We start from the raw sequence: 13,228 nt of genomic DNA on the forward strand, positions 1-13,228 counted from the left end.
TTCAAAAAACAAAAAAGTGAAAAGAATAATACTTGGTGACACGTGACAATTATATGAAATTCAGATTTCAGTGTCCATAAATCAGGCTTTATTGGAGCCCAGCCATGCCTGTTTGTTTAGATACTGTGTGTGGCCGTCTTCCCGCTGTAACGTCAGTGTCACCACCCAATTCGCAGGGTCTGCAAAGCCCTCACCTCTTTCTGGCTCATAGAAGTGTTGCCATTCCCTGGTCTAATCAAGTCAGAAGGGAACTGTCTTTTTCTAGGCTTTTTTTAGGAACAAGGAGAGATTTCCCAGAAGCCTTACAGCAAGTTCTTCCTCACGTCACTGGCCTGGGGATTCCTGTTTTCACGCGCAACCCAGTCACTGGCAGATCAACCACATGCTTAGCGTTGGCCTCCCAGCCAGGGGTCAGATTCCTTCGGTGAGGGATAGACTTATGAACCACACACTCTTAGGAGAGAAAAGAGGGGCTTGATTGAGTGAGGGAGGCAACCAAAGTGTCTGCAGAAGTCCACCTCTTCGCTGCCTGACATCCATGCACAACTCCTTCAGAAGTTTAAAAATTCTTATACATTCATAAGATGAGCTAACCCCTTCCCAGGAGGTACACACCCCGAAGTCACAACCACGCCAGACTCGCTTGGTGATGAGCCAGCATCTTCTCTACCAGGGCCGGGGGCCGTGGCCCGCCATGGCCCATCAACCTAAGGTAAGTCCTGGACTCCCAGTGCACCCAGTATGGAAGAGAGGGAGGGGAACAGGATGCCTCCAGTATGCGTCCCCTTTGGAACAACAGATGAGCAGAATGAGAGACAATGCCCAGTGGTCACAGCTTCACTGCTGGTTGCAAATACCAAGAACACCCGTCCCGCGATGAGATCAGTGGTGGTCAGTGCAGGGCCCTTGGTTCCACTCAATGGAATGATCTCTGGGCCACAGGCCTCCAAGGCCGTATCTAAGACGGGCAGTGGGCAGAAGGCCCCTCCCTCCTTCCTGTGGGCACGAAGCCTAGTGTCTCAGAAGTACCTCAGGGTTGGATGGTTGCAGGAGGTCCTGGGTTCCTTTGACCAAGCAAGGCCAAGTCAGCCAGAGATCTTATCTGGATTTTTTCCTTTTTTAAGCAACAAACATTTATTACCACACAAGTTTTGACAGTCAGGAAGGAATCCAGTAGTCATGTAGCTGGGTCGTTTTGCTCTACAGTCTTATACGAGGTGGACACCATCTTTGAGCCTGCGAAGTCCTGTCTCCTGTCCTGTGCCTCTGTGCCTTCCAGCCCTCAGTCCAAGCTGCGTCCCCAGGCTTGTCCCTTTGTCTGGTGAAGAATGCTAGGGGATCTGGCGTAACCTTTCCTGTGATTCCATACTTCTTCCCTTCTGCTCAGTTTTTGCCTCCACACCACTGATCCTTTCCAGAACAGGGCTTAGCAAACCACTGGCGTGCTGGCCAATGCCTGGCCTTTTTTATGGCCTTCAAGCCAGGAGTGCTTTTTCATTCTAAAAGAGTTATAAAAAAATGCAAAGAAGAATATTCCACAAAGACCTTATGAGGCCTGTGACATCGAAAATATTTACTGGCCTTTTACACCTAAAGTCTACCAGCCCCTGGTTCAGAATTTGACTCTTATTCCTGTACTTCTCCAAATCACTGGATTCTCCACCAATTTAGATTGCAGGCCTCAGGCAGAAGGAGTCTCAGGAAAGCCACATTTTCTTCCATTTTTGTGGTTAAATGGATAATCTTTGCCTTTTTTTTTTTTTTTTTGACTTTTTCTTGCAGAAACCTACTGAAGACTTGAAGAAGCTGGACATGGTGACATCCTGAGGTGTTTCTACAAGTTTTTCTGCTACGACATCCACGGGTACGTGGTTGGTGTGAAATGGCTGACAGTTTGAACCGGAGCTAAAGCGTGGCCCTCGGCCGGAATCCAGCCCACCACCTGATTTTGTAAACACAGCCACGCCCACTAATTTACATATCCTTCCAGGCTGCTTTCAAAGGCAGCGTTGAGTGGCTGCGGAAGGAGACCCTATGGACCACTGAGCAGTTTACCAGCTGGCCCTTTACAGAAAATTTTGCCAAATGTTTTGCCATAGCCCTGCCGGGGCCGCCGCTTCCCAGCCCGGAACAGCAGGTCCCCGCTGCCCTCTGCTCGGCCACCTGTGTCTGAAGCTTGTCCCACCCAAATTCCGTATTTGTCCAAGGTTGTTATTCGCAAGCAACAGTGACTCTGGCTGATTGAGATAGAAAAGGAATTTATTAAAAGGAAATGATGTAGCCCCCGCCCCCCCACCCCCACCACTGCCATGGATCCTTCCACAGGACACAGTTTGGTAAGGAAACCACGGTTGTCACCACAAGACGGTGCCACTTTTACCGAGAACTTGATCGTGGGTGTTGCCCCTACCTCTGCAGCCTCAGAGCCTGGCGTGGTGCAGCTGATTGGTGAAGACGGGAGGTTAGGGAACAATTAGCAGGCATCTTTCAGTGTCTATAGTGGGAGGTAAGTTCTGTAACCCACCGAGACGCAGAGGGAAGGCAGTGTGCCAAACAAAGGAAGGAAATTCAGATGCTGGGCAAACAGGCACATGCCTGCTCGGTTCCCACCAGGAGCCCACAGGTGAGCTCGTGCTTCCCAAACGTTACTGATCCATATCCCAACGACGTGCTCTTTGCTTGTGTGTGTGTTAGTCATGGAACATTTTTCCTTAAACCAACTATTTTTTTATATAAATACATTTACTCAAAAGCAAAAAAGTAAGTTTATAATTTATTTCAAACTTTGCATTTATACATGTTGAAGATCAGTATCAGCTGTTGTACGTGACCCAGTTAAAAACCAGATATGATTCAAACTAAGAATGTACTAAATGCATATTTCAAATGGTTGTTTGCAGGAGGTTTTAAGCCTGAGGACTGCTCTTTCCTAATTAAGAAAGGAGGTTAATAACAGATGTGTAGGTGTTAAAAAAAAAAAAAGGATTAGGGCCATACCTGCTTGACGTAATCACCTCTTACATGATGTGACCGAACTCAGTCGGGTACCACTGGGAGATTTTGCCTTGTAGTTTCCTGTTGCTGCTTTAAGAGATCACCACAAACTTAGTGGTGATTTTTAATCTCACATTTCTGCAAGTCCAGAGTCTCAAATCAGTTTCAATGACTGTCAGCAGGGTTCCTCCTAGAGGCATCTGGGAAGAATCCATTTCATCTCTTTGGGAGCTTGTGCCTTGTCCCATGTCTAGAGTCCACCTACATTCCTTGGTGTACGGCCCCTCCCTCCATCTTCAAAGCATCTTCTCTTTTCTCTGAACTTCCGCCTCCCTGTTGGAAGGACCCTGTGATTAGGCTGGGCTCACCCTGATAATTCAGGATAATCTTCCTATGGCAAGATTCTTAACTTAATCACCGCTTCAAAGTCCCTTTGCCATGTAAAGTAACATATTCAAAGCTCCTGGGGCTTAGAAGGTGGACATCTTTGGGGGGCCATGGTTCCACCTACCACAACCCCCTCCAATCTCATCTTTCTACGAGTCCATTTGTGGGGCATATAAGTAACATAAGAAAGCATGACGCCTCATGTCCTCACTGGTGTAAGGGATTTCACACGTGTTTTTGTTCCTCCCTTGTCAGATTTGCCTGAATCTCCTCTCTCTGAGCTGGGTTTCTGCTCTCAAGCTGGCCTAGGAGGATGTCCTGATCCAAAAGGAGATTAGAAATATGTATTTTGAATTATCCACACCTGGGTGTAAAATCAGATGCTTCCAGCCTCCAAGAAAGCCCCTCACACCCCGTATTCTGACCCGCTTCTGGGCACAATTCCTGCTCGAGCTTCTGGGCTTGCAGGGGCCCAGGCAGAAGGGGCTGGCCCAGCCCCCGTGTGCAATCCAGCACAGATGGCCGGCGGGAGCCCCGTCTCTGCCAGGTGTCTGGAGTGCTCTAATTACAGAGTCTGGCTTTAAGGAGCTGAGTTTTCTGAGTCATCGCCTGGAGGCCAGGAGCTTTCATTTGTCTCTTTCTGTTCTGATCACTGCATTTCTTGCCTCCACCCAAGGCCAAGACCCAGTACATCTGTAACCCACCCAATCCTTCCTGGGAGGCAGTGTAAACCAGAGTTCCAAGCTGACTTTGCAATTAGGAGCCAAGAAGCTTGAGCAAGCTACTTAGACTCTTCAATCCTCATGTCCTGATCTGCAAAGCGGGGGTAACACTTATCTCTGAAGATGGTCCCTTGGTCTCCCAGTCACCCAATATTTGTTAAGCACCTACTGTGTGCCATACACCAGGCTAGGCACTGGAGACACAAGGATGTACCAGACAGAAAAGCCCCACGCGCTCTCAGCGCTTACACTGAAGTAGAGGAGGCAGACATCAGCTATAAAAAAGATAAATAAAATTAAAAATTGGGACATAGTCTGTGAAGGAAATAGTGTAATGTAAAGGGAGCAACCCGGGTTGGGTGAGGACTCACTGATGAGATGACATTTAAGCTAAGACCTGTGTTAGGAGAGTGGACAGGCTAAAAGGACTGGGGAGCGGAACCAGTTAATATACACAGTTGGGAAGATTAAATGAGATAATACATATACAGGACTTGGCACGGTGTGGGGAACCTTGTGCTTCCAGAGATACCGAGAACTCCAGTTCACAAAGCACCTTCGTACCAATTGTGTCATTTAATTTGATTCTCAGGACAACCCATCAGAGAGAGAGGGCAGACACTGGAGTGCCCATTTGACTGGTGGGAAAGTGATGAGAAGACTAGTTAAGTACAGCAAGGAGGCAAAGCCATTCCCTTTGGTCTCTCTTTTCCCCCGAAAGCTGGCTCCTTTGATTGACTGTGGACACTTGCAAGATAGCAGTGGATGAGTTAGCTACTGCTGTGTAACAGCCATCATCAAGGTGGCATACAACAATCAGTGTTTATTGTTCACGTGTCTAGGATCAGCTGGAGGCTGGATGGGCAGCTCTGCTGATCTTGGCTGGAGATGCTCACAAGTCTGGGTGTTGGCTTTTAATGCCCCTGTTAATGAGCTTGTTCATATGTCTCCTGTCCTATATCAGATTGACTCAGGTATAGTCTCATGGTGATGGCACAGATACAGGAGAGCATGTGGAAACATTAGGCCTCTTAAGGGCTAGGCTTAGAATTAAGATACCATCACTTCTCTTTCTTCTACTGACGAAGCAGTTTACAAATCTTTCCCAGGGTCAAGGGAGGGGAAATCAACTCCCTCCTTCGGTGAGAGGAATACAAGAATGAGGGTGGGGAGGTGAGGAGCAAAGAACTGGAGCCATTAATGTAATCTATTACTTTAGGCTTCCAATTAGGACCCTAAAATAATTTTGTGTGTGTCCACGTGTGTGTGAAACATTTGAGCCATTTAGAGCACAGATGGAATAGATGCGAAAGTGCAGATTTCAGAGCTGTTAAATCTCTAAGGGCATGACCCAGAATCTGAATTTTGTAAAGCCTTTTTATTTTATTCTGATGATCACAAAAGTTTGCAAACCATCCTATATATGTACATAGGTCAAGTGAGTTTTCATTTTACATTTGGAGGTAAATACCGGAACAAGAAATATTTTATATAATTACATGAATATGAATCTCTACTCCTCCCTCCAAAACAGGTATCCCAAAATTATCCTGCTTCCTATTCATTTGCTTTACGGACTCAGGAAGGCCAAGTGGCCAGAGTGGTAGAGCAGGTAATACTACCACCCCCTAGTGGTGGTGTGTGGCATCACAGCGGCGCAATAAAAAGGAGCAGAGATGCTTTGTTTCATAGCCAATTTAGCCAAATGCAAGACAGCTGATAAAAGCTAATGTGAGTTATTCCTTATGGCTTGACAGTCAAATCTGTTACTACCAGTACACTGCAATGTAGCTATTTTCATTGAGCTCAATTTATTAATTTCCAGCTCAATTTAAAAATTTGTACTCTTGTTTTCAGTTAAGAGAATATTACATTGAAACAGATTTACACTTTGCAGCTGAATGTCAGTGTGGAATTTACTATTCTTACATGAGAAAAAGAATGTATCTTAAGTGCAAAACCACTTTGAAGTTATTTTGAACAACTCTATTATGAAAAGTACTTGTGTTTTCTTTCAAAATTTTTCCTTGTGAGAGCTCCCTATTATATACCAGGGTTTCTCAACTTTGGCACAATTGACACTGGGGGCTAGAAAATTCTGTGTTGTAGGGGCTGTCCTGTGCATGTCAGATGTTTAGCATCAGCCCTGGCCTCCATCCACCGGATGCCAAGAGCACCCCTGCCCTCAATTGTAACAACCACAAGTGTCTCCAGACATGGCCAGATGTGCCCTGGGGAGGGGAGGCAAGCTTGCCCCCAGCTGGGAACTGTCCCCCGCACCCCTTCCACTGTAGGGCTTTATATACCAGGAAATACGGTGACTGGTAACCATAAGGTGGCTGTAAGCAGCCCTGGGAGTGGCTCTTATCATTGGGAGAGAAACGGGGGCGAAGCCAATGACAGCCTGCCCCACCATGGCCCCTGGCCGGTCTCTGAACCGCACAGGATGTTCCTGGTCCCAAAGCTTAAACTGCCCATTGGCTCAATATTTGTCATCGACTAGAACAAACAGAGACCGAAGGAACCAGGAAAGAATTGCCTCTCCATGTTTATAGAAGGACAACAATGTAATTTCACCAGGGACTTAGACACAGGCGAGGAAAGAGAGGTGTGACTTGACTTTGGCACAGGGTTCCCTTAAACAAATTTTTTTTTTTTGTTTTTTGTTTTTTGTTTTGGCCAGGAGGGGAAGTTAAATTGCCATGATGTGCTGCTGCCTCATCCGGAGAGGAATGCTGCAGGAGAGGAGAGTCCAGCCAGAAGAGCATCCATGTTCCTGGTCTGACCTGAGCTGGTGGTGAGGGATGGGGATAACAAGGTGGCCACCATGCCTCTGTCCTCTTAGCTGTGCTTGGCTTTGCATTTTTCTGAAGCCTGCTTTTCCTCTTTGTCACCCTCTGTCATCCTATGGCAGCCTAGGATGGATGGTCTTTTGCTCCTTCCCCCAACCAAAAGGACCCTGAAAGGCCCCCAGCCCTTCTCACAATAAGGTGTGACATCTGGAAATATCTCACTAGGACCAATGAGGCCTGTGCCCCAGGGCTAACTCTTCCCAGTGAGCTGGCTGCCTGCATTCAAATCCCATCCCAGTGTTTCTTGCTGTGGGACCTTAGGCAAGTTGCTTGACTTCTCTGGGCCTCTGCAGCCTGTAAAATGGGAACAGCCATGCCAGCAACAGCCGGGGAGCCTACACGCAGGGCTCAGCGAGGGCTGTGAGTCTCATTATTTTCATCACTGGCCACGTACCAGGTGAATGGCAGAGTCAAGGCTGGAAATCAGATTTTCCAACTCCAAATCCTGGGTTCTCAGCCTTGCTACATGCTGGGACTGCGTGGGAGACTTTGAAGCCTGGATCCCACAGAGGTTGTTGCCGTTTCATTGGTCTGGGGAACAGCCGGGGTGTGGAAGTTGTTGAGACTCTACAGGTGATGCTCGTGCAGTTCCTCCAGGCACAGCCCAGGTCCTACCACCATATAGCTCAGGTGCAGTCAACCGGCAGTCAGGCTTGGGCGGAATCTGACCTCCTGCAGCTGGCTTATCTCACTGAGCATAATGTCCTCCAGGCTCATCCACGCTGTAGCATAGGACAGGATCTCCTTTTTATGCCTGAATAATATTCCATCCTGCATACATACCATATTTTCTTTATCCATTCATCTGTCAATGGACATTCAGATTGTTTCTACCTTGGTACCACTTACATGAGGTATTTAAAAAAGTCAAACTCATAGGAATAGAAAGGAGAATGGTGGTCGCCAGGGGCTGGGGGAAGAGAATGGAGTATTGCTATTTAATGGGTACAGAGTTTCAGTCATGCAAGATGAGAAAGTTCTAGGGAGTGGCTGTGCAGCAGAGTAGAGTTAACAGTACTGTTCTGTACACTTAAAACTTTAAGAGGGTAGAGCTCATATTATATGGTTTTTGTTTTTGTTTTTTACCAACCACAACTTAAAAAAAAAAGTCAAATGGATGATTCAGGGATGTGCTGAAGTCTCCAGGGTGGGCAGAGGCCAAAAACAGCAGGACTGAATCAGTAGGGGCTTCCTGGAGGAGGTGGTGACTGTGCTCACGTGGAAGATGGACCTTCTGGGAAGAGGAGTTCCAGGGAGAGCTGAAAAGTGTGGACCCAGGATGTGGAGCAGCTGCTGGAGCTGGGATTACTGGGAGAGCATGGTTGCCAGAGTTCCAAGCAGGGATCTGGAGCCTCCAGCGGGAACTGCAGACCACGATCTCTGAGAGTTGCTTTGCTTGTTAGCAAGGCGTGGCCTGCAGGCTCCCGCTGCCCAGCCTGTGGGTGAGTTGACGCAGTGACCAGAGTGCTATTAAAGGGTGGATGACTCAGCCTCCGGTTCCAGGCTCCGTCTTGCTTGGCCTGTTTTCTGGCAACGGAGGCAGACAGCCAATGGGCAAAATGCGGCAAAATGTGCGACTTGCCAGATACCGCCAGCAGCTCAACTGATTTCAGATTTAGCCTAAATTTCTGTCTCACTGTACATGGAAAAGTCTTTATAATTTGCTGGCGGGAGAAAAGGGATTTCTTGAAGTCTGGTTCAAGGACTCGCCACCTTGGAATTCCCTGGGGATCATGTAGGTAATACAGGTTCCTGGGCGTGTCCCAGACTTGTGGAGTGGGACCCTCAAGGGGTAGGGCCCTGGAATCTGCCAGTTGTACGAGCTCCCCAGGGGCTTGGACGGAATGATGTCGGTGGATCGCAATTGGGAAGATCACGGGATGCTTAAAGCTGTAAACTAGGCCAGACCACCCAAATTAGGTGGCCGTGGTCCATCCCACCTGAACCTCCTTTCTTCTCTGCTGGTTCTCGTCTTTGTCTCACTGAGCAGGATAAACAGTGTGGACCTCAGAGGTGGTTTGGAGGTGCAGCGACCTGACTTCAGTGTAGTCCAACCAAAAATGATAAATTGTAAAAAGAAAGGAAATCCACCTCCTGCTCATGGTCTATAGGTTTTCAAAATATCTATTAATCATGTTGACAGGGATTTTTTTTTTTTTTGGCCATCTAATATGCAGTTCCCCTTGCTTTGGTAACAACACCCTGAATTCCTTTTGGAATCATCTCTCCCTGCCTGTGGGCAATCTGATAGCAGGTTGATCAAGGTGTCTGGTGGCATGTGACCCAAGCCAGACCATTCAGTGTTTCTCTCCTAGACCCTCCGAAGCTCCGTGAGGGTGAAAAACGCAGCCATAGAGCAGATTCGTCTTATTCTTTCCATCAGCCTCCGTCCCTCCAATTTTCTCTGAGCCCTTTTCTGAGCCTTCTCTAGCCTACAGCACAATTCTGTGTTACCCAGGTCCCTCCCACAAACCTCCCTGCTGCTTAAATTCTGATCTACTTAATCTATGGTTTCTTAATCTATGTCTTAAATTCTGGTCTCTTAATCTATGTCTGCACACTGCTGCAAAGTTCTGGAAAGCTTTGTCCTGTTCTGATTTATTATGGGGAGAGGGGAGGGGCCAGATGGGGACGATAAGGTAAGTTTCTATACTATTCATTTTGCCACTTTCAATCCAGTCCCTCAGAAAAGCTTTACATTATTTTCATAGACAACATAGTGTAAATTGCTTCCATAGTCTCACTGGGATTTGAGTCTGTTTCAGCTTGCGTTGGATTTTCAGCTTAAACTAATTGCCTTTAATCTACATCAATTCCAATTTGACGAAATGAATTGAGGATGGTAGAATTCATCTGCAAGGGCTTTTGTTTCTCAGTAGAACTGAAATGCCAGAGTGGAGAACACAGATAGGGAAGAGCTTCAGACCTTTAAGTTTAGAAAAGCAATTTCAGTTTAAAATTTTGCCTCAAAACTCAAAATCAGCTGAGAATCAATGTGGGTCTGGGAGGAAAGGATCACATTGTACTTAGGTATTAGCTGAAGTCTTGCTACACTGGTACCATATTTCAAATTCGTTATGTGGTAGTGTTATGACCATCGATTGGGTTTCAACCCCAAGAAAGCCAAAAAGGTTAATTTCAATTTCAGAAATGTGGAGAAGAGGCACTACTGCCACCTGGTGGCCACGTTCCAGATTGTTCGTTCAGGTCTTTTACGGATGAAATTTGTGGCATTGAATGCAAAGCAGTAAACCGCGAACATTCCAAAGCCTCAACATTTGGTTATTGAGCTGGACTCTGTACATTTCTCTATACAATTAAAATATCAGTAATAAATCAAAACAATTTGTTTTCATCTGGTCAGATAAAATTTCCTTCCCCCAACCCCCAAGTCAGATATTTCCCAGAGAAATCGTCCCAGTGATTGCTTTTGTGGTCATTCTACATTTTCTTCTGCTATGTTATTTTTTTCCTGGAGGAAGAAGGGTGAACACATTTATTCTGGCCTCCTTAGTGGCCTGGAGGCAGAATAACTGAACCCTGCGGTCTGGGGCTGGTATCTGCTTTGATGTTTCCCTGGGAAGTATTTATCCTTCAGTTCCCCTGCCCCTGGACATCACTTCCACAAACCCAGTCCCAGGGCTGCTGTCGTGTTGCCCTGACCACTGAGACAGACTTGTAATTCATCACCTGGGTTCCGCCTCCCCATCGCCCCCCCCCTGCCCCCCCCAGCCCATTTTCTACATGGCAACCTCCGGTCTGGTCCTGTCACCCATCTGGGTTGAGAGCTTCAGTGGCTCTCCGTGACTTCTGAGATTACTAAACTTCTTAACATGGACAACAGTCTCTGAAGTGTTCCAGATGCTGTTGCTTCTTCATAAACAAGCCCCAAACTTAGTGGCTTAAAATAACTTACATTTTTGCCCACAGCTTTGTGGGTCCAGAATTTGGACAGGAGTCAGTTGGGCTGTTCGTCTGCTCCACGTGGCTTTAGTTGGGGCATTTGCAACCCAGGATCTGCTCCAAGGATGGCTTTCTCACTCACCGGTCTGCCTCTTCACTGCTCCCTCTCTGGCTTCCCTCTCTCCATGTGGCATCTTGTCCTCTAGGGTCTCATGGCCTGTGCTTCCCACAGCCTGGTGGTCTCAGGGTGGCAGCACTTCCTATGTGGTGGCTGATGTCCTGAGAGGCTGCCTGGCCAGCCCCCAGAGCTGGCACAGCATTGCTTCCATTGTCAGTTGGTCAAAGCAATCCTAGATTTCTCCAGAGCCGGGCAAGTGGAGAGACAGACTCCACCTCCAGGTAGGGGAGAGAGTCAAGGCCACGCGGAAGGGTAAGTGGCTTGGGAGGTCCTCCACATTCTGCTGTACATGGTCTAGCCCCTGCCACAGCCCCCAGACCACAGACTGTCTTGAACCCACCTGCCTCTTGCAAATATGCTTCCCTGTGCTCTTAACCTGGTGAGTTCTACCCATTCTGCAGATTTCAGCTAAATCAGGATTTCCAGGGGTCTTACCTGACCCTCCACAGACCCTGAGAGTTCACAATCCATTGTTTTATCCCCCAACTGCTTATTTTGAAAATTTTCCACCTACAGAAATGTTGCAAGAATAAACTAATGGACAGTCATATACTTTCTACTTAGATTCACCGACTATTAACATTTTTGTCCCATTTGCTTTTATCTTTGTGTATAAATATTTTATGAGCCATTTGCGAGTTAGTTGCAGACAGCAAGGCACGTTGCCTCCAAGGACTGGGGCAGTATCTCCCAAGAACAAGAGAATCCTCCCACTGAAGCCCAACATGACGATCATTTTCAGGTGATTTAACTTGGATGCAGCACTGTTATCTACACAGTCCACAGTCAGACTCCACCAAGGTCTAAATAATGTCTTCTAAATCCAGGGTCTGCCAGGGTCATGCACTGCATTTCATTGTCCTGTGGGATCTCCTCTTTCAGCCAAATCCTCTTCCTTCAGGGGACTTTCTTGATGTGCATTAAGCTCCTCGGTCTGGTACAAGCCCTTCTTCACCCAGACACTCAGGCCTTTCTCTTTATCATCCATCAGGCCTCAGCTTAAGTGCCTCCTCTTCCAAGGAGCCCTCCTTGACTAGCTTGTCTCTCATAACCTCCCTCTACCCCCATCTCGCCTCACCAGATTTCCCTTATTTCCCCACGGAACACATGCATCGCTCTCCGAAAATCTCATGTGTACACTTTTTATTTGTTGAGCTCCTGTGTCCCTGACTAGCTCCAAGAGGGCAGAGACAGTGTCCGGTTCTATTCTCCATGTTAGTGCCTGGCACGGTGTCTGGCATCTGGTAGATTCTTTGATGAATGAACACATGAATATTTCATTGTGAAAATTTAACCAATGAGTTAAAATCGAGTTTTGGGGTTGCCTGAGCTGCATGTCTTGACCAAGCCTTTACCAAGTCATAAACCTCTTAACACTGCTGCTAAGAATGTCTCCTGTGTCTTGGGCTACAATCCAGCTTACCCAAGCCCGGCCTCTGTTTTGCTCAGAGGAATAACCCCTGCCCACAAATTTATCAAAAGATTCCACACACAAGTGATATCATATGGTATTTGTCTTTCTCTGCCTGACATACTTCACTTAGCATGATCATCTCCAGGTCTGTCCATGCTGCTGCAAATGGCATTGTTTCATTCTAAGGAAGGACTTTCAAAGGCAACATGAGGGGTGAGGGTTGCAGGGTGCACAATCAGCTCATTGACATTCTTCTGATTGGTTGGTGGTGAGATTAGGGAAGGTGTTCAGGGAATCAATCAACCTTCTGACTCCAACCAGTCTGGGGTCTGCTTGCTTGTGGTCAGCAGTTTCTATGCAGTGGGGCCCTGGTTTCTGTAAAACAACTCAAGGGTGTGTGCCAGGCTGTTCTGTCCGTCCCTGGAGGAGGAACTGGGGTCCTGCGGCTGGTTCACGGCCGACCTGTTGTTTAAGTTGTCATTACCTTTCTTGCTTGACTGCTTTTCCTTTGTTTCTGGTTCCCTCATTTCTCTAATTAGTAACTGCCTGAGTCTGCTCCTTGGAACCTGGGGAAGGCCTAGAAGACCAAAGCTTTTTTTCCTGCAAACAAGAAACGGGGGACCTGGAGGGTCTGCCACCCAAAACACCCCATGGTGTCCTACTCGGTTTCAATCTCACAAACCCCCGGCCATAACTTTAAAATGATAAGAAATTGTTCCTTTCAAGGAAATTTGAGAAAAACATCTTGGTGTATAGATCATTATTTCATTGTCTGTGT

This window comes from Vicugna pacos, chromosome 18 (genome assembly GCF_048564905.1).
Source record: "Vicugna pacos chromosome 18, VicPac4, whole genome shotgun sequence".
Taxonomy (NCBI): domain Eukaryota; kingdom Metazoa; phylum Chordata; class Mammalia; order Artiodactyla; family Camelidae; genus Vicugna; species Vicugna pacos.